General features: G+C 49.3%; 1 protein-coding gene and 1 non-coding gene across 3 annotated transcripts in view; both read left to right on the forward strand.

The window, feature by feature from the left end:
• The window catches only part of ADCY5 (adenylate cyclase 5), a 156,723-nt gene that overhangs the window by 31,172 nt on the left and 103,366 nt on the right, over positions 1–22,185 (forward strand). The gene's annotated exons all lie outside the window — the stretch shown is intronic.
• TRNAE-UUC (transfer RNA glutamic acid (anticodon UUC)) lies at positions 14,111–14,183 on the forward strand. The gene has a single exon. It is a non-coding gene; the product is annotated as a tRNA-Glu (tRNA).

A 22,185-nucleotide genomic window follows, 5' to 3' on the forward strand; every position in this document is an offset into this window, starting at 1 on the left:
GGGTGGAATGAAAAGTTGTTCAGACCTTTGAAGATTCAGTGTCCTCTCAAGACCGTTTTCACTAACCCATCCTGGGTAGATCCTCTGGCAGTTTGTACACCTTTGCTGCTGCTGCTGCTGCTAAGTCACTTCAGTCGTGTCCGACTCTGTGCGACCCCATAGACGGCAGCCCACCAGGCTCCCATCCCTGGAATTCTCCAGGCAAGAATACTGGAGTGGGCTGCCATTTCCTTCTCCAATGCATGAAAGTGAAAAGTGAAAGTGAAGTACACCTTTAGCAGGCAACATACTGTCTGGACCACTTTTTTTTTTCTTTTTTAAGATTTTTTGGGGGCAAAGAATGTGGACCATTTTAAAAGTCTTTAATTTGTTACAGTATTGTTCCTGTTTTATGTTTTGATTTTTTGGCCCCAAGGTATGTGGGATCTAAGTTCCCTCACTGGGATTGAACTTGCACTCCCTACATTGGAAGGTGAAGTCTTAATAACCACTAGACCACCAGGGAAGTCCCTGCCTGGACCACTCTTCAATCTCCCCCTTTTTCTTCCTCTCTGTGTTTTGTTTTCTTTGAACCAGTGCCCACAGGGACCTTGGGGGTCACCTCCCCTAGCTCTGTCTGAAAGTGAGGCTATATGCACAGAGGTGAAATGACCTGCCCAGGGGCATACATCTCTTACAGAAGGTGCTATTGGTAAAGAACCCACTTGCCAATGCAGGAGACACCAGCAATGTGGGTTCAGTCCCTGGGTTGGGAAGATCCCCTGGAGTAGGAAATAGCAACCCATCCCACTGTTCTTGCCTGGAAAACTCCATGGAGAGAGGAGCCTGGTAGGCTAATAGTCCATGGGGTTGTAAAGAGTCGGTACACAGTCCCCCGTGGGGCTGGGACTCCCAGGCCTTGGTTTTTGCTGCTTATATGCTCCTTTGGGCAGATCCTGGGTTTCTGTCTCATGCACCCGGCACAATCATGTTTAATAAATACTGATTGAACAAATCAAAGGGGAAGGGAACTGCTTTCTGTGTTCTTTCTGAGATGAAACAGAAGATGCCTCAAGTTGCAGCCAAAGGCATTTAGGTTAGGCTGACAGTGAGCTCAGGCAGGTCCACTTCCGGTGGTGGCCTTGCTGTTCGCATCTCTGGAGGCTATGGACTCAGTGGCCTCCTCTGCTGAGAGCCGTACCAGTTTGGGTTTCTTTGGTAGAATTCGAGGCAGGTCTGGATACAGAGTTGATTCCTGATCTGGTCTCCCAACTTCAGGCCTCAAACTTCTGAGCAGAGGCCCTCCCCACATGCATTTTTCTTGGGTTCTGTTCCACAAATTCTATCTGGGAGGGAGTTTCTCTCTCCCTCCTTGGACGGAGATCAGAGGCCTCCCAGGCACGGACAACCTTGCTTGGGCCCCAGCCCACCCATGGGCCTGAGCTCATGGCTCTGGGATCTCATCAGGGACGGGAAGTGCTCCCGCTGCTTGAGATTAGGGTTCAGGGAAACGTGACGCGTCTTAGGCACGCTCAGTGCCTGCCTTTGGAAAGGTGATTGCTTAAGAAAACAGCCAGGTCCTGGGTTTGGCCCATCTGCCGGGAAGCAGGGTCTGCAGTGCCTCTCCCATAAGCTGGCAGCACTTCTCAGATGAGACGAGAAAATAGAATAGGCAAGAGAGGCTCATCGTCTCCTGGACCAGCCCGTGTTGTGAAGTCTGCTGACACTGAGGACATATGTTGCTGGGGGAACCGTGACTTCTCACGAATCTGGGTTTCACCAGAAGACAGAGTCCATGGCTGAGCTCTGATGCTCACTCTGGAGGCTCTTCTGGGCATCTGTACCTGATGCGTGATGGTCCCCAGCCTTTGTGATGGGCATGTTCGTGGACGGGGCTATTTAGGGCACTCGTTGGTGGAACATGTGACCGTGACTGCCCTTTTTGTTCGTGTGTTTTATTTTTAGCCCGAGGAAGGATCCAGATGTTTCTAGTTCTCCAGCTGTTTTCTGTGGTAAAGCTGACGACTAGAGATAGAAAATGAAGGATGTTGCGGGTGGGGGTCGGTGGTACCAGAGCCTTCCACATAACATAACCAGCTGATAATTTGTCTTCCCTGGGGGGCTCAGGGTGCCTTTGCTCTGGACTCCCACCTTCAGCCTGACTGTCCAGCACAGCCCCCCCTTAGGTTTGTGTTTTTACCGTCTCTCAGCTCTCTGCCACTGGCTCTGGAATTGCCGTCTTCCTTCCCTTATCATGTCAGCCCACAAACCATCCCTGGGGCCTTGGCCCCTTTGGGAATCACTCTTTAAGAAGTGCCTGGATGTTGGGGAACATTGTAGTTGCATATTTGGCATTTCTTTGGAGTAAGAGACACACAAGGACAATCCCGTTAGGTTTTTTTTGGTCCCTCTGGTCCTGTCTCTCCCATCCCCCCATTCTAAGGGCGGCCTGGTGGCAGGAATCTGAACTAAGACAGAGTGCCCAGGCTGGGCCCAGTAGAGCCCATAGGGGAAGATGCTTTCTCTCCTCCATGACCTTCTCCTTTGGTCAGGAAGCCTCCCAGAGGTCTGGTCTCCTTCCCTCCTGTTGTCTCTTCTGACCCTCACCTGTGTGAGGTGGAGGAAGATTTTTGTGAGTGGAGGCCTTGTCGGCACCTTGCAGACAGGTGGGCAGGTGTCTTGAGCTCCTGGCTTGGTGTTCCAAAGCTCTGCTGGCCGTGCAGGGAGGGCGTGCTCCAGATGGTGGGAAGTTCTGTTTGGGTAGGTTTGGCAAGTGGGCCCACAGGCTGCAGGGACAGGAACTAGGCCGTGTGTGGGGAAGGGTGGTGAAGGCTGCAGCTGTCCATCTGGGACTCTGTTGTACAGTCAGCATGGACTGAAAGCCACGCAGGGGCCCCTTCACCTGTATTGACATGTCAGCGCAGCTGTCCCTTTATGTTGAGCCCTTTGGGGGCAGGCTCAGCAGCCTGGCTCCCCAGGCTGAGCTAGCCTCAGAGTGTGAGCTCAGGAGAAGCTTTAACTCCCTCCCCGCTTTGCTTTTAGGACTTGGACTGAGTTCTGGGGGTGGAGCAGGTAACGCTGGGTTGGCCGGCTGTGATGAGCCTCTGGCTGGTGGGTCTTCAGCCCAGGGATGGGGGTCAGGTGAGGAGAGAAGGTAGGCGCTGGCACCCTGGGCTGGGCTCAGGCCTTTGTCCTCTGTCCCCTCGGGGCTGGGTCAGTGTCTGTTGTCTCTGAATGTTTCTGTCTCAGGCTGGGAACTCTGAGGGCATGGCCTCAGAATGTGATTCCTTGCCCCTTCCCAGGTGCCCAGGACAGGCCCCCTAGCACAGTCACCTGACTGCTCGGACAGCAATGGGAGAAGGTTGGTCGGCTAGCCGGCATCCACTTGCTCCCTGCTTATTTAAGGCTCTGCTTTCTCTTCTGAACCTGGAAGGATTCCATTCAATTTTCCAAACATCTGTTTTGCTTGGTCAGCCCTCTGCAAGGGGACCCCGTGATGGACAGCAGGCTCTCCTCAAAGCCAGCGCTTATCACTGGCAGGCCCGGGCAGAACGCTGGGAGAGGGGCCACAAGGCAGGAAAGAGGAGCTTTCTGACAAATAGAGCCAGGAAGGTCATGAAGGTCAGGCTTGGTGGCGAAAGGCATAATTTGACAAATTGAGAATGTCGTACTGCTGCTGGTTTGGAGGTGAACAGGAGCCAGAATGGCCAGTGCTAAGGAATTTGAGCTTTACCCAGTAGGTGACCATTAGCTACTGAAGGTGTTTGCATAAAGGATGGCTGATGGTGGTGATGAGAGTAAGAGCTTCCATTACTGAGCCTTTCCTCTGTGCGCTTTTTATTGTTTTGTGCTTTGATTTCATCCTCACTGCGGCCCTCTAAGGAGGGTATTGTTATTCTGGTTTTCCAGAAAACCGAGTCTCAAAGGTCATCCATCTAGCAGGCGGGGGAAGTGTGATTCCCAAGCCAGATCAGGTGCAGGGTGTGGCCAAGGGCCTTAGAATACGGGAGCGTGAGCTGACAACTCGGAGGTGAGGGTGGTCCCAGGCTGCTCCCTCCAGGAGAAGGAGGGGGAGAAGGGGAGGAGCACTCTTTCACAGGGCGGAGATGCCCTGGAAGGGAGTCTTTGTGAGCTGTTTCCTGGGGAGCTCTAGAAAGGAAACTCCCAGTCACCCTGCCGCCCTTAAGAGTGATGAGCTGTGTTCCCACCCCCATCCCTCCGTCCCTCCCTCCCACAGCCTCCCAGCTCTGGAGGGGACCCTGGGGGTGGATGGGGGCTTCCCACGGAGCTGATAGGATACCAGCGCTGGGCCCTGTGGGGAGAACAGAGGAAGGTCCCCGTGCCCCCTCCTGTGTGGGGACCTTGAGACCATGGGGCCACTGTCCTGGGGAGCATAGGTCCTGGGGTGGGGGATTGGGTATGGGAGGGCTATGGAAAAAGCTGGGTGGCTGCAGCAGACAGATTTATGATGCCTGTCCCTTTAGGTGTTTGCTTTTCCCAAGCCAGTGGGCTGGTGAAGAGAGGGAAAGTTAATCTATATCCAGGTGATGGATTAGTTCCTCTAAAGCCAGGAAACTTTCTTGGCTGGGGCCTGGGGGTTAGGCGGGGCCAGGCCAGGAAAGGGTGTCTTTCTGGGGCAGTTTCTGCATTGTTAAGGAAGGAGGTGCCAGGGAAGCTGTACTTTAACCACCTGGAGGGCTTGTGGGCATGGGAGCGGTGTGTGGAGGGGCTCACCCCAGAGTTTCCAGGATGGGGTGCAAGAATTCACATTTCTAGCCAGTTCCCAGATGCTGCTGCTGCTATTGGTTTAGGGATCCCACTTTGAGAACCATGGTGCTAGACACTGAAATGAGAGTTTATGATGACTCTTCACTCACCCCACCTTGCTCCTTGGACAAGTCTGTGGTTGGGAACTTGCCTTCTCCACCTGAGAAATCCACATCCTACCTTGAGGCCCTGACTCAAAGGATACCTTCCCTCATGGCCAGACTGAGCGCCACGTGTGCTGGGCCATCTGTCTTCACTTTCACATTCTGCCGGTTTTACAGTACTGTTGAACATTCCCTCAGCACCGGGAGTCCCTCTCACTAATTCCCAGCCCCTGTGGTGCCTCGAATAGGGCCAGGCACATAGAGGAACTGGGATCAGTGGGTCTGGTGAAACTGGGAGGTTGTCATGATTAGGTCATTCTCAAAACCAGGAAGTTGAAGTTCACGTGGGGAGGGCATTGCACAGAGGCCTTCTAGGCTGGTTAGGGGCAATTCAGAGCTAGAACCTGGCTTCCTGGACTCCTACTATTTACTCTCTGTATAGACAATTTGACCAAAACAATTTCATAAGCTTAGAACATCAGCTGGTTCTCAGGTCTCTTCTGTATCTACAGAGATGCATTGTGTATATGTAATTGCAGTCTGCATAGCTAGAATTTTGTGGCTGCTTTTTTTTTTTTAATTAACATTTTGCATACTAATTTTCTTCCCGAGTGTACAGACGAAATGTCTTTCGTGTGATGGCCCTACGTCATCTCATTTAACTCTCGCAGCAATACTGAGGGTAGTATTGTGACTGTATTCATGGGATAGACTGTCCCACGGAGGCTATGTTCTCCGGTTTGCGCAGTGCTTTCCAAGCATCATGAACGTGGAATTGGTTTTTGGAGTTTTCACTGTAGGTCCAGGGCTCTTTGTACATCCGGGACCACTTTTTATATTTCTTTTTATGTGTGCACTGTATACTCTGTATCACGGATGAATTATCTGATCTGATTCTTTTTTAAAAAACTGAGGTGAAATTCACATAATATGAAATTAAGCATTTTAAAGTGTACAATTCAGTAGCATTTTGTACGTTCATCATGCCTTACAATAATGAGCTCTGTCTAGTCTGAAACATTTTTGTTACCCCCTAAAAACCTCATAGCCATTAGAAGTCGTTCCTAATTCTCCCCTTCCCTCAGTCCTTGGCAACAACCTGTCTGCTTTCTGTCTCCATGGATTTACCTATTCTGGATATTTCATGTAAATGGAATCATGCAATATGTGTCTTTTTTTGTGTCTGGCTTCTTTCACTTAGTATAATGTCTTGTGGTTCATCCACGTTATAGCATATATCATGTACATTGTTCCTGTTTGTGGCTGAATAATATTCATTTGCAAGGATATATCACATTTTGTTTATCTAACCACATTCTTTTTGGTAACCAGGGAGATCCAAGAGCTAATGTTCCATGTTGGAGTGTGATGCTAATGTTTGAGAAGAGAGTGGGTGTAGGAGAGCAGTTTATCAATGGGGGCTACATGGGACATGGGGGGAGTGGTTGGGGGTGTTGAGAAGGTTGGAGGTCAGAGATGGGGCTGGGTCTGGGCCCTTGAGAGGCCGAGCGGGAAGATCAGAATGCTGAAGGTTGGCAGGGAGGGGCAGCTGAGGGGGTGTCATATTCCTAGAAGAGAGGAGCAGTTAGTTCAGGGAAACGTGTGGCTGAATTCCAAGGATGTCCCCAAGCCTGCTTGTGAATGGCTTCAAGTGGGAGAATTTTGATCCAAAACCAAGGCATGACCTGATGCCCAGATGGAAAAGGTCCTGGATTTCCTGGGAAACAGAAGCAATAGCTGGGACCTGGCTTGCAGGCGGGTGTTCGAGTGACTGGCTGGTTGAGCCTGGCGTCATTGTGTCCCGGAGAGGAGCAGGGCCTTATAAGGAGCCTGGCTGGGTGGAGTTGTGGGAATGCCAGCTTGCTCAACCCCAAGTCACCCGAGTGCCCTTGTCCCTCCCAGCATTACAGTAATCAATGTTCATTAGACCATTGTTTGTACCATTTGAGTGATCATGGGAGAAATGGAAAGGGAAGAGCCCCAAGTCTCAAAGCACAGTGTCAGAAGGGTGAAAAAATCCCTTTCCTCTCCTTCTCACTCCCTTGAACTCAAATGAGACACTACTTTGTTGGTCATTGGCACCAAACAACTATCTTTGTAACTGACTGGAGGACTATAGGGTGAGCATTTAAAATGTAGGTGTTATTATCCAGGTATGGTGAGGTTGAAAGAGCAGGAGACGGTTGCCTTTGAAAAGAGAGTTTCTTACTCACAGGCCGCGAGAGTTGAGGGTGCCTTACCCCGGGAGGGCCACACAGGGATGCACGGGGGTCTTTTAGGAGGTAGGGTGATTAGAAATGTGGGCAAGAGCCTCAACCTTGGTTTCTGCAGGAAAGAATGGATGAGGCAGTGTCAGCAGGCTTCAAATTGGCTAGTTTGAATGATGTCAGCAGGCTCTGGCGCACAGGACTGTCCAAGTTATCCGTTGTCTGTCCCTGGGGTGATTTAGGGCAGGGGAGTGGTGTGAGAGTGTAAGAACTTGATAAAAGAGGTGGTTGGGGGTAGGGCTCTGGACTCATCAGTTTGCATGTGGAAGCAAGTCATTTACTATCTCTGGGAACTGACTAGGTCCCAAAGTATGAAAGTATCCCCTGCATGCCTAGGGTAATGACCCCAGAACTTAACCTGGAAGTAAAAAATTTAGTATAATCTGAAGAGCATATTCTTTTTAAACTTGCCCAATAAAAGTTAGATTTAGAATATGTGTGTGTGTATATATATATATGTATTGCAATATTTATATATAAATAGATAACAGAAACAGATACAATATTGAATTTACATCTTGTGTTGGTCATCTTACAAAAAAAAAACCCTAATGAACTTTTTGGCCAACCCAATATTTAATGCCATGTTACACACAGACTTTTTATTTTAACATTGCAAACTTTAGTACTTGATTATATCTCTCATTAATAATTCAAATTTTAAATATGACCAGCATCATTGCCATCTTGCCTTTGTATAATAAGACCCAGACTGCTTCAGTATAAATGAATTTATTGCAACACCCAGCCATACGTTATTTTGCCGCACTTTCTTTGGAGAAGACAAAGTAAAATCATGCAGAGTGTGGATTGTTTTGGTCCTTAGGTATTAAGCATCTCTGGGAGCAAATAAAAAAGTATTAAAAATAAATAAAAATGCAAAAAAAAAGAGAAAAGAAATACAGAAGAATAAAAAGTTATGATTGGTACAATGAGGAACCACAGGACTGTGTTCACAGCATAGTCCGGCTCAGGTCTGGCATGGGCGCATCTCCCCTTATCCCCTGCTCTCCTCCTTGCCTCTCATAGCTCCAGGTACTAGAGAAGAGAACAAAGTTGGAGTCTTCTCCTCCACCTGGGTGGACTCTTGGAAGCATTTGCCTTCCAGGAAGAAGGAAGAAGAGGACTTGGAAGATGTCCACACTCTGGCCCGAGATGACTGGTGTCTGCCTGTCCATCTCTGTCAGTTCCAGGCTGATGCTCAGAGCCTTGAGCAGAGATGCAGGGAGGAGCGTGCAGGGTGGGGCCACTGAGGGCCTGGGTCTCACCACAAAATCAAGGCCACGGCAGCAGGAGGGCAGGACTGGAAGCTGGCGCTGGTTGGACCTCAGGCCTTCACCAGGGAGCTCTGCTTTCAGATGCCGTTCTGGGCAATCAGCAGCAGCAGTCATGGGTCACATTTCTGGTGGTCCTGGCGTGCTTGTCACACCGCCCCCTTCTGTCATCTCTGTGTTGTCCCAGCAGCACCCTCCAAGTCAGAGAGCATTGGTCTAGGTCTCTTTGTGATGCATAGGAAGACGGAGGCTCAAAGGAGGCCAGAGTTGGGGGGGGCGGGGCTCAAACCCCAAAGTGGACACATTACCAGGCCCTTCAGACAGGGTTTCTCTTTGAAAGCCAGTTGAAGATGGAGTGTAAAAAGATGGAATAAGACAGAAATCTGTCAGCCACCTTCCCTTGCAGCCAGGGGCACTCATGCCCAGACAAGTCCAGGTTCAGCTTGACTCCTCCAGGGAGCCCTGGTTTTGTGACTCTCCTACAATGCTTGCTCATCTGGTCTGAAAAATCCCCTAGAGCTGAACTCAGTGGCTCTGGTGACACCCACGCAGCCCACAGAGCTGCTAGGAGCCCTGGTCTGATGGGGGTGGAGGATCCCACTTTCCTGAGCTGCCTTCCCACCCAGGAGGTCTGTGCTAGTGTTTGTTCTGGGCATAGTACATGTTCTTCCCTCCAGAACACAGCTGGAAAGACAGGGCAAGGCAGGAAGCAGGCCCTAAACACAGGCGGGGGACGTAGGCTAACTGCTGGCCTTCTGGCCACATCCCTCTGACCTCTTTGGAGTTTGAAGTTGGGATGGGGGTTGGTGAGGCAAGGGCCGAAGATACCAGGAGGTCCTCTGCTTGATGTTCAGAATGGACCGGCAGCTCCAAAGTGACCATGTCCTTCCCCTGGGTCTGAAAGGACAGTGTTTTTCCAAGGTCAGAAGCTAGAGAAAGAGGAACCTGACTTCACTGGGGTCTTGTGTTCTCAGCACTCAGGTGCTTGGCAGTGCTTGTTCAACCAGCCATTCATGCTATATACTTTGAAGTCCCTTTCTGGGACTTCTCTGGTGATCCAGTAGCTGAGACTCTGCACTCCCAATGCAGGGGGCCCAGTTTGATCCCTGGTCAGGGAACTGGATCCCACATGCCGCAATTTAAAAAAAAAAGAAAGATCCAACATACAACAACGAAGGTCAAAGATCCCACCTGCCACAGCTGAGATCCAGCATAGCCAAATAAATAAGTAAAATATTTTTAAAAATAAATAAAAGCCCCCTCTCGAAGCCGGCAGCAGCGGCTCTCTGCTTGGCCGGGACAGGGTTGTGACTCAGACACAGTGCTGGTGTGCTGCTCTTGCTGGCGCTTTGCAGTTGGCTGTTCCGCTTCATTTGGTGTTTCCTGGGGTGGGTATGTCTCTGTCCTTCCTTGCTGTGTTTCCAATGCTTCGAAAGGAGTGGGTTTTACTTCTTTCTTTCCGAACTCCAGCTGTTGGCTAAGTCAGGAGGGTGAACCCCTTCACATAGCTGACTCTGTTTAGGCAGCATGTGACAAGGTGGTGGGAGAGAGAATCCTTCCTGGCTGGGGTGTGTGTCAGGGGAGACCTCATGGAGGAGGGAGTGTAGATGGGTATGGATTCCACAGAGAAATGGGATCAAAAGCAGAAGGATAGAAAGAGGAATGTGGCAAGAGCACATAAGAAGGGATCTGTGTGAGGAGAGGCCCTGTGGGCTGGGAAAGACTGGTTCAGAGGTTCATTCTTAATCTCGTGGACAGTGGGAACCCTCTGGGAGCTTTTGATTGATGTGGCTGGTTCATTCATCTGGTGGTGGTATGGGGGTGGGTTGGGAGGAGGAGAAGGTGGCGTCCTTAGGTAGAGGGAACTGAGAATGGGTTCCTCACTGCACTGGGACACTGCCTGAGTTCTTCCTCCTAGTGATTCTGATAGCTGAATGTTACTACCACCCCCATCTCGCTGACAAGACTTCTGGACATGGGTCATATCTTCTGTAGGTGGTGGAACCATGATTCAAAACCAGGTCCTCTAGCTCTAAATGTGTGCTCTTCATGTTAGTTAAGACTCAGCAGGACATGGAGGCCCTGGGAAAGAAATCTTTTGATTTCGTTGTTCATCGCATCAGTGCTTTAATGATTTGTTTTTTTAATTGCCAGTCTTTAATTAGATAATAAATATAAGTACATCTTCCCTGCCTAAAAGGAAAAACTAGAGTTGTGACTAGAATCCCATTTGAACACCTTTCCCAACCATGGTCCTGTGAACTACTCTGCCTTAGGATGGAGTGCTTGGAAGACACCCTTGTTTGCATTACAAGGCCCCCTCTTGCCGTCTAACATCCTGCCAGCACTGTCAGTCAGCCTGTCACCGGGCTTAGCAGCAGTCCAGTGCTGTCAGGCAGCCAGATTGGGTCCCAAGAATAGTAACTGGACTGGAGCCACGCTCTGCAGCCCCAGCATTCCACATCTGGGCCCGGCCCAAGCCGTATGTTTGGAGAGTGGAGCGTTGTTCTCCTTGCCATCAGCCTTAAAAGGCCCTGCTTGTGGTCCAGGCATCCCTCATGTCCCTTGATAACCAGTTGTGATTCTGCCTTCTCTTTAATTTATCTGAACCTTCCATAAGCCTGTTCTGTCCTCAGCCTATCTCAGCTTTTAGAGAGATGGAGGCCAGGAATTCCCATCCAGCTTGGAGAATGTGCTTCTTTCTCGTATCCTAACCGTGCTTCTTTAAGCCCAGGTGGTGCTAGTGGTAAAGAACCTGCCTGCCAAAGCAGGAGACATAAGAGACATGGGTTCAATCCCTGGGTGGGGAAGATTCCCCTGGAGGAGGGCGTGGCAACCCACTCTAGTGTTCTTGCCTAGAGAATCCCATGGACAGAGGAGCCTGCTGGGCTATGGTCCCGTAAGGTCCCAAAGAGTCAGACATGACTGAAGCAACTTAATACACACCCTATCCCCATTTAGCACTGGTCTTGGAGGAGCTGATGCACAGAAAACCTGCCTTTTCAGCCCTTGTCTACTTGGCAGCTTTCCCCTCAGGGCCCACTCCAGCCCAGCAAGGCCTTTTCTGAGGCATTGCCTATGGATTCCAGGGCAGGGGCAGGCACTATATGATCATCTGGGGTCATCTCAGCCTCCTGGTGTGTTTCTAAGGCCCTCTCTGAGACAGGCCATGATCTCTAGGTTGGTTTGGTTAGAGCCACACATCTCAGCAGGGGCCCGGGAGAACAGCTGGAAAGTTTGGGAGCAAGTTATTCCTGCCATGAAGAATGCCAACAACAGAGAGAGAGAGAGATCAGGGCTCAAGTTGAACCCAGCTTTCTTCCCTACCTGCTCAGGAAAGTTGCCTTGATCTTAACCACTGTTTGTTTCAATGAAATCTTATATAGGTCTCCCTGGGAAAAACAGTTAATGGTCACTTAAGTTTCCATCTCCCGTTCCTCTGCCCAGCTCCCCTCCCTTGACCCCAGCCACCAATTGGGCGGCAAGGAGCACAGATTGAAAACCATCTGCTCTGGGCTATAGAGTCAGACATATGCTCGTTTTTACCCTAAGTGCCAATGGCCACGAAATGCTCTTTATTTTAAAGTAGAGGGATGGGATAGGGACAGTTGTTTCCACCAGCATGTGAATTTTGCTGGTCCCTGATCTCACGGTGTTTTGCTTTTCATTTGGAGGAGTCCTCAGGTGCTGGGTTTTTCCTTGACCAACCCAGGCACGTGCCTGGGCTTAGCATCCAAGCCCTCCCTCCCCATCTACCTGATCCATCTACCAATTCAAGCCAGGAGTATCTGCAGTTTAGTTCAGTTCAGTCGCTCAGTCATGTCTGACTCTTTGCAAACCCATGAACCGCAGCACGCCAGGCCTCCCTGTCCATCACCAACTCCCAGAGTCCACCAAAACCCATGTCCATCGAGTCAGTGATGCCATCCAACCATCTCATCCTCTGTCATCCCCTTCTTCTCCTGCCCTCAATCTTTCCCAGCATCAGGGTCTTTTCAAATGAGTCAGCTCTTCACATCAGGTGGCCAAAGAATTGGAGTTTCAGCTTCAACATCACTCCTTCCAATGAACACCCAGGACTGATCTCCTTTAGGATGGATTGGTTGCATCTCCTTGCAGTCCAAGGGACTCTCAAGAGTCTTCACAGTTCAAAAGTACTCTTGGGGAACTTCAAATCAGGACCCTTGTTGTGTGTTCTTTCCCCAAAATTATTTATGTACCTTTGGAAAATGAGAAAAGAAGAAAAAAAATGAACACCCCTATTCCCATCGCTCTATAAATAGTCACTGTCGGCTTTATGGTGAATTTCCTATGAGTTTTTGTGAACATGTAGGTGTTGAACCCTATGTAAGGATACACAGCTTCTTTTTTTGAAAAATTTAATTGCAACTATACAGTACTAGCCTTTTAGTACCCTGCTTTTTTTTAATACGTGGCCAAAAGCACATTCTGTTTTTTCAAATAATTGCATAATGTTTTATTAAATGAATTTGCTATATCATAGTTTCACCATTCTCCTACTATTAGACTTTAGCTCCTTTAGTATTTTAGTGTCATAAGTAGTGCTGAGTTGAAGGTCCTTGCACATAAAGCTTTTTGCTTATTTAGGATTATTTCCTTAGGATTCTCAGAAATGGAATTACTGGGTCAAAGAGTTTGAACATTTCTAAGGCTCTTGACACATATTACCAAATTTCTGTACAAAAGGATCTAGCCAGTTGGCATTCCCAATAGCAGGGTAAGTGGGTGACTATCCAGCTGCTTCTCGAACATCCAGCTCCTTTGTTACAGATGAGGAAACTGAAGCGCAGAGACATGAAAGGAATGGTGATCCAGGGTCACACAGTTCCTTGAGAACAGAGGTGATTCCGGAATCGAGGCCTGTAGGCTCTCACTTTAGACATCTTCAACTGTCCTCATCACCTTCTTGTTTTTATAATGTTTCCTTTCCTTTTTCTGACTGTGTCCCAGTCTTTCCTATGGAGGCAAGGAGAGCATGTAATTCTGCTGCTTCTGAACCATATGCACTGCCCTTCCTGCATGTGTGAAGTGGAAGGTGTCTGGGTGTCAAGGATTTGGGGTCCTAGTCCTGACACCACCTTTGCACACTTGACTACCCCCCCCCACCCCCCGCAACCTCTGTTCCCTTACCTCTTTTCTGGGGCTGTCAGTTCATGACCTTCCCGCTTCACAGGATCAATATGCAAAAAGTATCACAGTACAGTAAGGAACAATCCAAATGAAACATGCTATTATGATTATAGTTTATTCTGGAAGTATTCCTGGGATAGGAGAATTCAGCATTAGGAAACTAAAGGTCTAAATTAATTAACTCACTTGTAATACCAGTTTGTTCTAGAGAGAATATGAAGCATCTGTCAGACTATACATGAAACTAAAAAAAGTGATCCTGTACACCAAAGTGCATAAAGTTAACAATACCATACTGTATACTTCTAATGTTGAAAAGGTTGCTTTCATGTTAACGATGTTTTTACCACATTATGCAATATGGAGACAGAGGGGGAAAAAAAAAACCTGAGACATGGGGACAGTTCAAAGGAACACTCATTACACCCTACAGAACTAAAAGATACAGTAAAGACATCCAGAGCTCCCTAGACTGCCACTCTCCAGTAGGTACATAATGTTAGCCACATGTGTAATTTAAAATTTTCCCAGTAGCCACATTTTTAGAAAATGAAAAGAAACAGGGAATTCTCTGGTGGTCCAGTGGTTAGGACTCTGTGCTTTCACTGCTGAGGGCCTAGGTTCAATCCCTGGTTGGGGAACTAAGATTCCACAAGCTGTGTGGTGAGGCCAAAAAAAGAAAAGAAACAGGCAAACTTATGGTAGCACTATATTTGATGTAACCCAACAAAGTCAAAGTATAATTTTAATATTTAGCCAGTATTGAAAACTATCAAGATATTTTCCATCTTTATGTCTATGAGGTTAGTGTCTATGTTATACTTACATTACATCTCATTTTACATGTCATTTTAGACTCATCACATTTCAAGTGGTCAGTAGCCACATGCAACTTGTGGACAGCTCAGCCACACAATATTTCCAGCACTGTGGAAATTTCCAGTGGATAGCACTGCTCTACACTTTCCTCCTCCACCTTGCTTTGAAAGCTTTGGCTGCAATGTAGAGAAGCCCATGAGGAGCTGAGGCCTGGGGGAGGTGGAGAGATGACCAGCCCCCCAGACCTGTCCCTGCAGAATTCTAATGCAATAGCTGTGGTGCTTGTCTTGTGAGTACCTAGTAATGGAGGAAGACTTGTGGGCCCTCTGGGGGCTCCCAACTAACAGGGGGATATTGCAGCCTAATGAAAGAGGAGGATCCCCCCTGAGGAGTTTGCAATGAAGTTAGAAATTTGGAACCTACAATCAAATGGTCATTTATAGGAACATCATGGTAGATGCAAGTATCTACAGTGACAGAACACAGTGTGGCTTGTTGAAGGAGGGGACATGTGAGCCAGGATGCAAGGATGTGGTGGGAGGGGGATAATGGCATAAGCAGAGAAAACGTGGCAGGAATAAGAAAATTGAGACAGAGAAGAAATGGGTGTGGCTGTTTTCAGAGAGGAGGGTCTGGATTTGGGGTTGAGTGTGTGGGGGTGTAAATACTGTAAAGGTTTAGACATGAACTGATAAGCTGGGGCAGGCTATTTTAGGTGCTTGAGCTGAAGGGTGATTGGATAAAAGTGGAATTTGAAGAAGATTATCCTGGTGGCAGTGGCCATGATTGTGATTGTTTGGAGCAGGGCTGACTGGCCTGGAATCTGGACCAGAGGTGACAAGTGGGTAGAGGGTGTGGTGATGATAGATGGTAAGGCATATTTGGATCCATCCTTGCAAAATCTCAGAGAACCGAGCACCTCCCAGTGTCCCTGTGTCACCTCAGCCTGGGGATCCCTGAAGCAGGCCCCCAGACCATGTGATGGCCTGAGAGGGGGTTATACACTGCCCTCTTCCATTACTCTAGTGGGTCTCAGCTGAGGGGCAGGTAAAGCCCCTGATTTTGGTGGGAAAGGGGCTTTGCTTGAGGTCAGTCGGGGGCCTCTTTGCTGATGAGACCCACTCTCCAGGTGCTGGGAGAGCTGGTTGCCATGGCAATGAGCACAGGTTGGCAAGTGCTCTGAGGAGGAGGGCAGCAGACAGCTGCTTGGGTGCTACAGGGCTGAGGACGTGGGGCACCCAGACAAGGCGGTGTCTGAATGCCAAGAATACCTTTGAGTGGTTTGTTGGTGCCCAATAGTCAGCTAGACTTTGAGACAGGAGGGTTAACCCCTAAACCTTCCTTCTTCCTCTTCTCATGTCCCCTCTTCTTCACTCTCCACAGTGGCCTCTCTGCTGTGTCTCCTGCACATACCCCTTTCACGTACCCCCTTTCCTGTTTAAGCCCTAAGATCAAACAGCTTGAGCCAAAGATACACTTCACTGAGGCCCTCTTTTCTTCATCCCTCTTACTCTCTGGTTTAAAAAGCCCATCACTTAAGATCAGAGGGGAAAAAATGGTACAGAGTGGGAAAGAAGGTCATTCCCACAGAACAGAAGAAGGGGTTTAAGCTAGACATCAGGAAGAACTTCCAGACCTGAAGATTAAGTGCTGGAATGGCTGCATCAGTTGTTCCTTTCTATGGCAGTCTCAGCACAAGGGAGACTCCTGCTTGGTCATGTAGGAGAAAAAGAGGGGCCTAGTGATCCTAAGATGTTTCTGTGCCTGTCCCCCACCATGCCACAGCAAAGAGTAAGGAAAAAGTCAGCTAGGCAAGGCACAGAGGGAGTTGTTGGCAGGGCCCCCTTCCCTTCCACCTAGTTCCACCCATTCTCAGGAACACCAGAAGAGAAACAAATTTAGCCCTTCTATTTTTTTAGAGTTTATGGAGAAAAATTTAGCATAAAACCTTTCTTGGGCAAGAAGGAATTCCTTCCCAGCTGGACCTCCTTTTGTCCTTCCCCCATTCTGGGAGATCACGTCCTCCATGAGTTTCCCCAAAGAGGTGGGAAGTCATGTGTATGAGGGTGCCTGTGGGCGTGCACGCCTGTGTATGATCTGCAAAGCAGGGCCCCGATCTGTTGTGGTGTGGACATGGGTCTTCAAGTCCAACAAAAGTCTAATGAACACTCGTTGGGTGCTGAGTGTGCTGTCAGCTGTGGGGGACCAGACAAGCTGCGTTCTGTCTGCACAGGGCCTACCCTCTAGCAGAGCAGGGGAGGCAGGTGTGCAAGCAGGTCCCATCAACACGGGATAGGAAAGAGCTCAGAGGAAAGCCCAGGCCAGGGCCTGCGAGGGTGATGGTGAGGAGGATTTCTAGGGCTGGTAGGACTTTGCTGGCAGAGAGGTGGCAGGCTGTGTGAGGGAACACTGCAGGCAAAGGAGGTGTCATGTGGGGGCCATGTGTGAGGGAACACTACAGGCCCTGTGGGGATGGGTGGTATGGTTTGGGAAGAGGAGACTGGTGGGAGTGTGGGTATGTTGGGGGAGCTAAGCCCTCCGGGGCCTCAGCAGACCCCAGTTTGGGGGTTATTTCATACCCATGTGGCCTGTTTGTCAGATGACTGGCCCAGGGGATGCTGAGATTCCACCTGGACACTGGGCACTGGTCTGATGGGTCCTTTGAGTGGGGAGAAGTCTAAGTCATGGCTTGGGGCTTGGGGAGCCCCTCTGCTCACAAGGCTACTCAAAGTGGAGAGGTCCAAAGGGTAACTCACTTAAAAAGTGAAGTTTGCCCAGTAAACCCCTTCTCTCCAGAACCCTTGGGGAGTAGGCCATTTCTAGATAATTAAGTATTTATGCTGACATTTATTATTATAACTATTTCTGATGAACTCTTCCTAAAATATGTATAATTCTTTGTCCTCTCCTTAAATAGTCACTGATGTAATATAACCTTTTCTGGGTGACTTGAACCACCATTGTGTAAGTTAATTATCGTCTTCTGCTATAGTACAGGGCAGGCCTGCTTAGGGACTGCAGGGATGTTTGCTCCTACATGAAATAGTCTAAGTACTGGATAAGTTTTTGAATAACTTATTCATACTTGAGAAATCATTTTCTGTCTTCTTTGTTGGTGAATATACTGTCACTTGTCACTTCTCAAAATTATCACGGTGCCTTCCCAAGCAACTCTTCACCTCTCCCACCCCTTCCCACCCCACTTCTAATTGACTGTTTCTAAACTGCATGAGCTTGGCAAATACATTATTAGAATTTGTGGAAGCTAACAGTTATCAGGGACTTAGTGATAACCTGAGATTTTCCCTTATGGGTAAAGTTCATGAATGTGAGTACATAGTCTAAGTGACATCTGTTTTGTCCCATGTAGGGTGTCTTTGGGGCTATTTCTGGGTTCTCAGCTGTGCTATATAACGGCAGTCCCCAACCTTTTTGGTACCAGGGACCAGTTTCATGGAAGACAATTTTTCCATGGAGTTGGGGTGGGTAGGTAGGGGGTGGGGAGGATGGTTTGGGGATGATTCAAGCACATTACATTTATTGTGCACTTTATTTCTAGAATCTAGTGCCACCTCTGATCTGACAGGAGGCAGAGCTCCGGTGGTAATGTGAGAGATGGGGAGCAGCCGTAGGGACAGATGAAACCTTGCTTGCTTGCCTGCTGCTCACATCCTGCTGTGTGGCCTGGTTCCTAACAGGCCACAGACTGGTACTGTCTCATGGCCCGGGTTGGGAACCTCTGCTATAGAAGGCTAGTATAAATATGCATTCTTTTAATTCATTCAAAAACAATTAGGGACCTCCTTGCTGGTCCAGTGGTTAAGAATCCTATGGCCAATGCAGGGGTCAAGGGTTCAACCCCTGGTCCAGGAACTAAGATCCCACATACCATGGGGGAACTAAGCTGGTGTACTGCAACTGCTGAGCCTGCATGCTGTAGAGCCCGTGTTCCACAACAAGAGAAGCCACTGCAGTGAGAAGCAATTAGAGAGTAGCCCTGCTGACCCCAACGAAGACCCTGCACAGCCAATAAATAAATAAAAATGAACTGTCTTTAAAAAAAAAAAAACAACTATCAGATCCCTGGAAGGGAACAGAAAACAGTTGATTGCTTAAGTATTGGAGGAAACATCCTTTATCATATCTGATTTGGGTGAGAAAAAAATTGTTTTAATTAAGAGAATAAAGAAAAGGTATATACCTTTTAAAGTTAGAAAAGTAAATTTAAAACACTACCATCTTAAAATTAGCTATTGCTGTTGTAATCATCTCTGAGGGTCCTCAGCAATCAGGGCTGGAGGGAAGCAAGGGAAATTGGGAATGGGCCAGCCCAGGCCTGGGGCTGGTGTGGGGGTGGAAGGTGGGTGTCCAGAAGGCTCAAGTTCATGACAACGGTAGCTGCCAGTCAGTGAGCACCTGGCCAGGCCAACTCAAGTGGGCACTTTGCTTATGCTGTCTGGTTTTCATGTGATACCACCCTCTAGGAGCTAACGTTCTTGTCCTGCCTGTGCATGGGGGCTCAGAGAAGAGGACTCATGTGCTCACAACTGCCAGAGCTCAGCTCTAAGAGAAACAGCTTGTTCAAGGCGCGTGTTGGTGCAGTGGGGTAGGGAGTGGTTCATTTGGAAGCAGCATGGGTTTCTGTGCCTGGTTACTCACTTGTCTGCCTGGTGTGGCCTGATTACAGGACCTGAGTCTTCCTACTGGATTCCATTGTCCAGGCCCAGAGCATTTAGAGCCACGTGTCCCTTGAGCCCAGGCGGCACTAGCAGTAAAGAACCTACCTGCCAATGCAGGAGACGTAAGAGACACAGTTTCAATCCCTAAGTCGGGAAGATCCCCTGGAGAAGAGCATGGCAACCCACTGCAGTATTCTTGCCTGGAGAATCCCACGGACAGAGGAGCCTGGCGGGTTACAGCCCATAGGGTTGCAAAGAGTCAGTCACGACTGAAGTGACTGAGCACGCATGCACGTCCTTTGAGCCACTTGGGGTGGGGGAGACTGGTGGCCTCTACCCCTTCCACACACACACACACACGCACACACACAAAGAACTTGTCCTATTCAGGCTGGGGGGTGGGATAGGTAAGGACAGTGCGTGCGTGTGTGTGTGTGTGTGTGTGTGTGTGTGTGTGTGAGAGAGAGAGAGAGAGAGAGAGAGAGAAACAGAGACAGAATGATGCAGAGCAGGGTAACAACACCTTCCTCTGCCTGGAGATCAAGAGGCCTGGCTTCAGACTCTACTTGGCCACTCCTCCTGGCTAACAGACCTTAGGCCAGCCTGGTGGCTCTGGGCCTTGGGCCGCCAGTCAAGAGCTGAGAAAGTTGGAAGTGATTTTTTGGTCTGTAACTCTGCGGATTTTGAGAACCTCAAGGAGCATGCCCTCCTGTGATACCTGCAGACACTAGCCTGTCTCCACCATTCCTCAGACTTTCTAAAAACTCAACAGATTTTATCCTACCTGGAACTCACAGAATTTTCCACTCAAGATTTCTCTGAGGAAAAAAAATCTTTATTGCATGCATAGCTTTCTTTCTCTGATCATAAAAGCTATATATATCCTTTGAAGAAGTCTGGAACATAAAAAAAATGTATAGAGGAGAAAATGTAAAATCCCCCTTAGTTCTGCCACATTTTGATATTTCCTTCTGATCATTTAAAACCTAAATTAGTGTAATACAGGATATACCATTCTGTAACTTGCTTCCCGCACTCCTGTCACTACATAGCGCATCTTTCTTCATTACGTAAAGCAAATTAGACATGAGGAGGAGGCTTTTGTTGGGCTGGCTGCCCTTCAGCAGCCTGTGTCAATGACCGTGCTTCTGAGTCCTCTGGAAACCCGTGGCCCTACCCTTAGCCTCAGAGCCCTGGTCAGTCAAGGAAGCCATGACAGAGGTGCCATGGTGGGGACTGCGGGTACCCCAGGACCTGGCCAGCCATCAGCCTGCAGGGCTCTGGGGCAAAACCATCATAGTCTGCATTATGAGTGGCACCCCCTGTGTTGTGCAGTGAGAGGTTGTACCAAAGCCGGAGAGACTGCCTGTGTCACCCCTGTGAGTTAATAGGAGCCCTGGGCCCTGGAAATGGCTCAGCACATTTCACGGGGTGAAGTTATTTTGGTTGTGTTTCCATCCTGTGGCATTTGGACCCTGGGAAGGGGAGCTGGTAGGGGCTGGGCTGAAGCAAGGAGACCAGGGACAGTCCTGGGGGTGTGTTGCTTCTTCTCAGCCTCATGGGTTGGGTGGGGGCCACCTCCCAGGAGGGACATGCCCATTGTCCTCTCTTAGCCCTCAGCCCCAGGGTCTCTCCCTCCTTCTGTGTGGGAAGTCATAAATTGTAATTTATAGCCTCTCTTTCCCAAGAGATGATCTTTCACTTTATTTTGTCCGAGCTGCACTTGCTGTCCCCTGCACGGCCCTCACGGACATCTGGAAGTGTTTAGACAGTCTGTGGTCATCACGCAGTGGCCCCGCGAACTGGCTGGGAAGGGTGGGTTTGGCCTAGTTCAGTGGCCCAGCGGCTTCATGGGTGGCAGGCACTTTGAAATTCTCAGAGTGTAGCTTGCTTTTTGCATGTCAGACCCACACACTTTTGCTTCCTTTCCCGTCCATCTCCTCCCATCCCACTTACCTGGAGGGATCAGTGTACTTGCACATCCTTCAAGCTTCCGGGCACTGCTGGCCAGTCTGCCTGGGCAGCTGGTCCCCATGTGCAGGTGTGCTGGGCGGCCCCCAAGCCCCTGGAGGGTCGATGGGAAGTGTGCTGGCCCCCGCCCAAAGCTGGGTCAGCACAAAGTGCTTCAGTGTTTGTTTCTGATTTTCTAGAGTCATTCCAAGGGAGGTCTCTCCATCTCGAAATGTCCCCTTCATGCCCTGAGTCTCTGTTAGCAGGACTGAAAGTTGAACAAATACCCTATTCTCAGGTAGAGATTTTGGGGGACAAAGACAGACCACAGAGGTGAACCTTCATGGATACAAACTCCAGCCTGCTGTCTTGAGCAGATGAAGGGGTGAGAAGGAGCAAGACAACTCCATTCCATGGATTGGACTGGGTGGCCTCACTGTGATGGCCCAGGACCACCACCAGGGGGTGGTGAGGAAGGTGTTTCACCCACTTCCACGGGAGTCTAAGCCCAGCTCTCATTCCTTACTTCATGGCACCTCTTATTTCTCTAAAGCAGCTGTTCATCCTCCTTTGTGTCTCAGCCTCTTGGAAAAAATCTAAGGAAAGCTATTCACCTTCCCTGAAGAGAATTGTACCATTTGAGGGAGACCTGGACTCCTGAAGACCACCTACACAAGTCTCAGGGTGGAGCCCAGCTAACCAGATCTCACAGAGAGGCTGACTCTCCATGGCCCATTCCACCAGCATGCATGGGGGAACGGGCTTGAGGATGCAGTGGGAGACCTTGAGAGAAAGTGCTAGACTGATGCCCAGCTGGGTGATCAAGTGGACTCTGAAGTCTGCTCTGCCTCTGCCACAATGACAGCACTCAGGAACCACCAGCTCCCTCTTCTCTCCCCACTCTTCTTCAAGCAGCGAAAAAGTCAGTCTTGGCTGTAAGCTGTGCCTGCTGGGGATGAGTGGTAGGCAGTGGGGTCTGTTTTCTGATCTGATGGTTCAAAGTGTCTATTCAACTTCCCAGCTGGAGCCTGAAGCTGGAATCTTGGTGGCTCAGGGATTGGCAGCCACCCTCACCCCTGTCACCAAGGGCCACCTTGGTGGGCTGCTCTGCACTGATGTCCAGCTATGTGCCAGAACCACTCCCCAGACCCTTCCATGGCTCTGCCCTCAGCGTACACTCGCCCACCCTGGCTCT

This window comes from Dama dama, chromosome 19, assembly GCF_033118175.1.
Source record: "Dama dama isolate Ldn47 chromosome 19, ASM3311817v1, whole genome shotgun sequence".
In the NCBI taxonomy this organism is placed as follows: domain Eukaryota; kingdom Metazoa; phylum Chordata; class Mammalia; order Artiodactyla; family Cervidae; genus Dama; species Dama dama.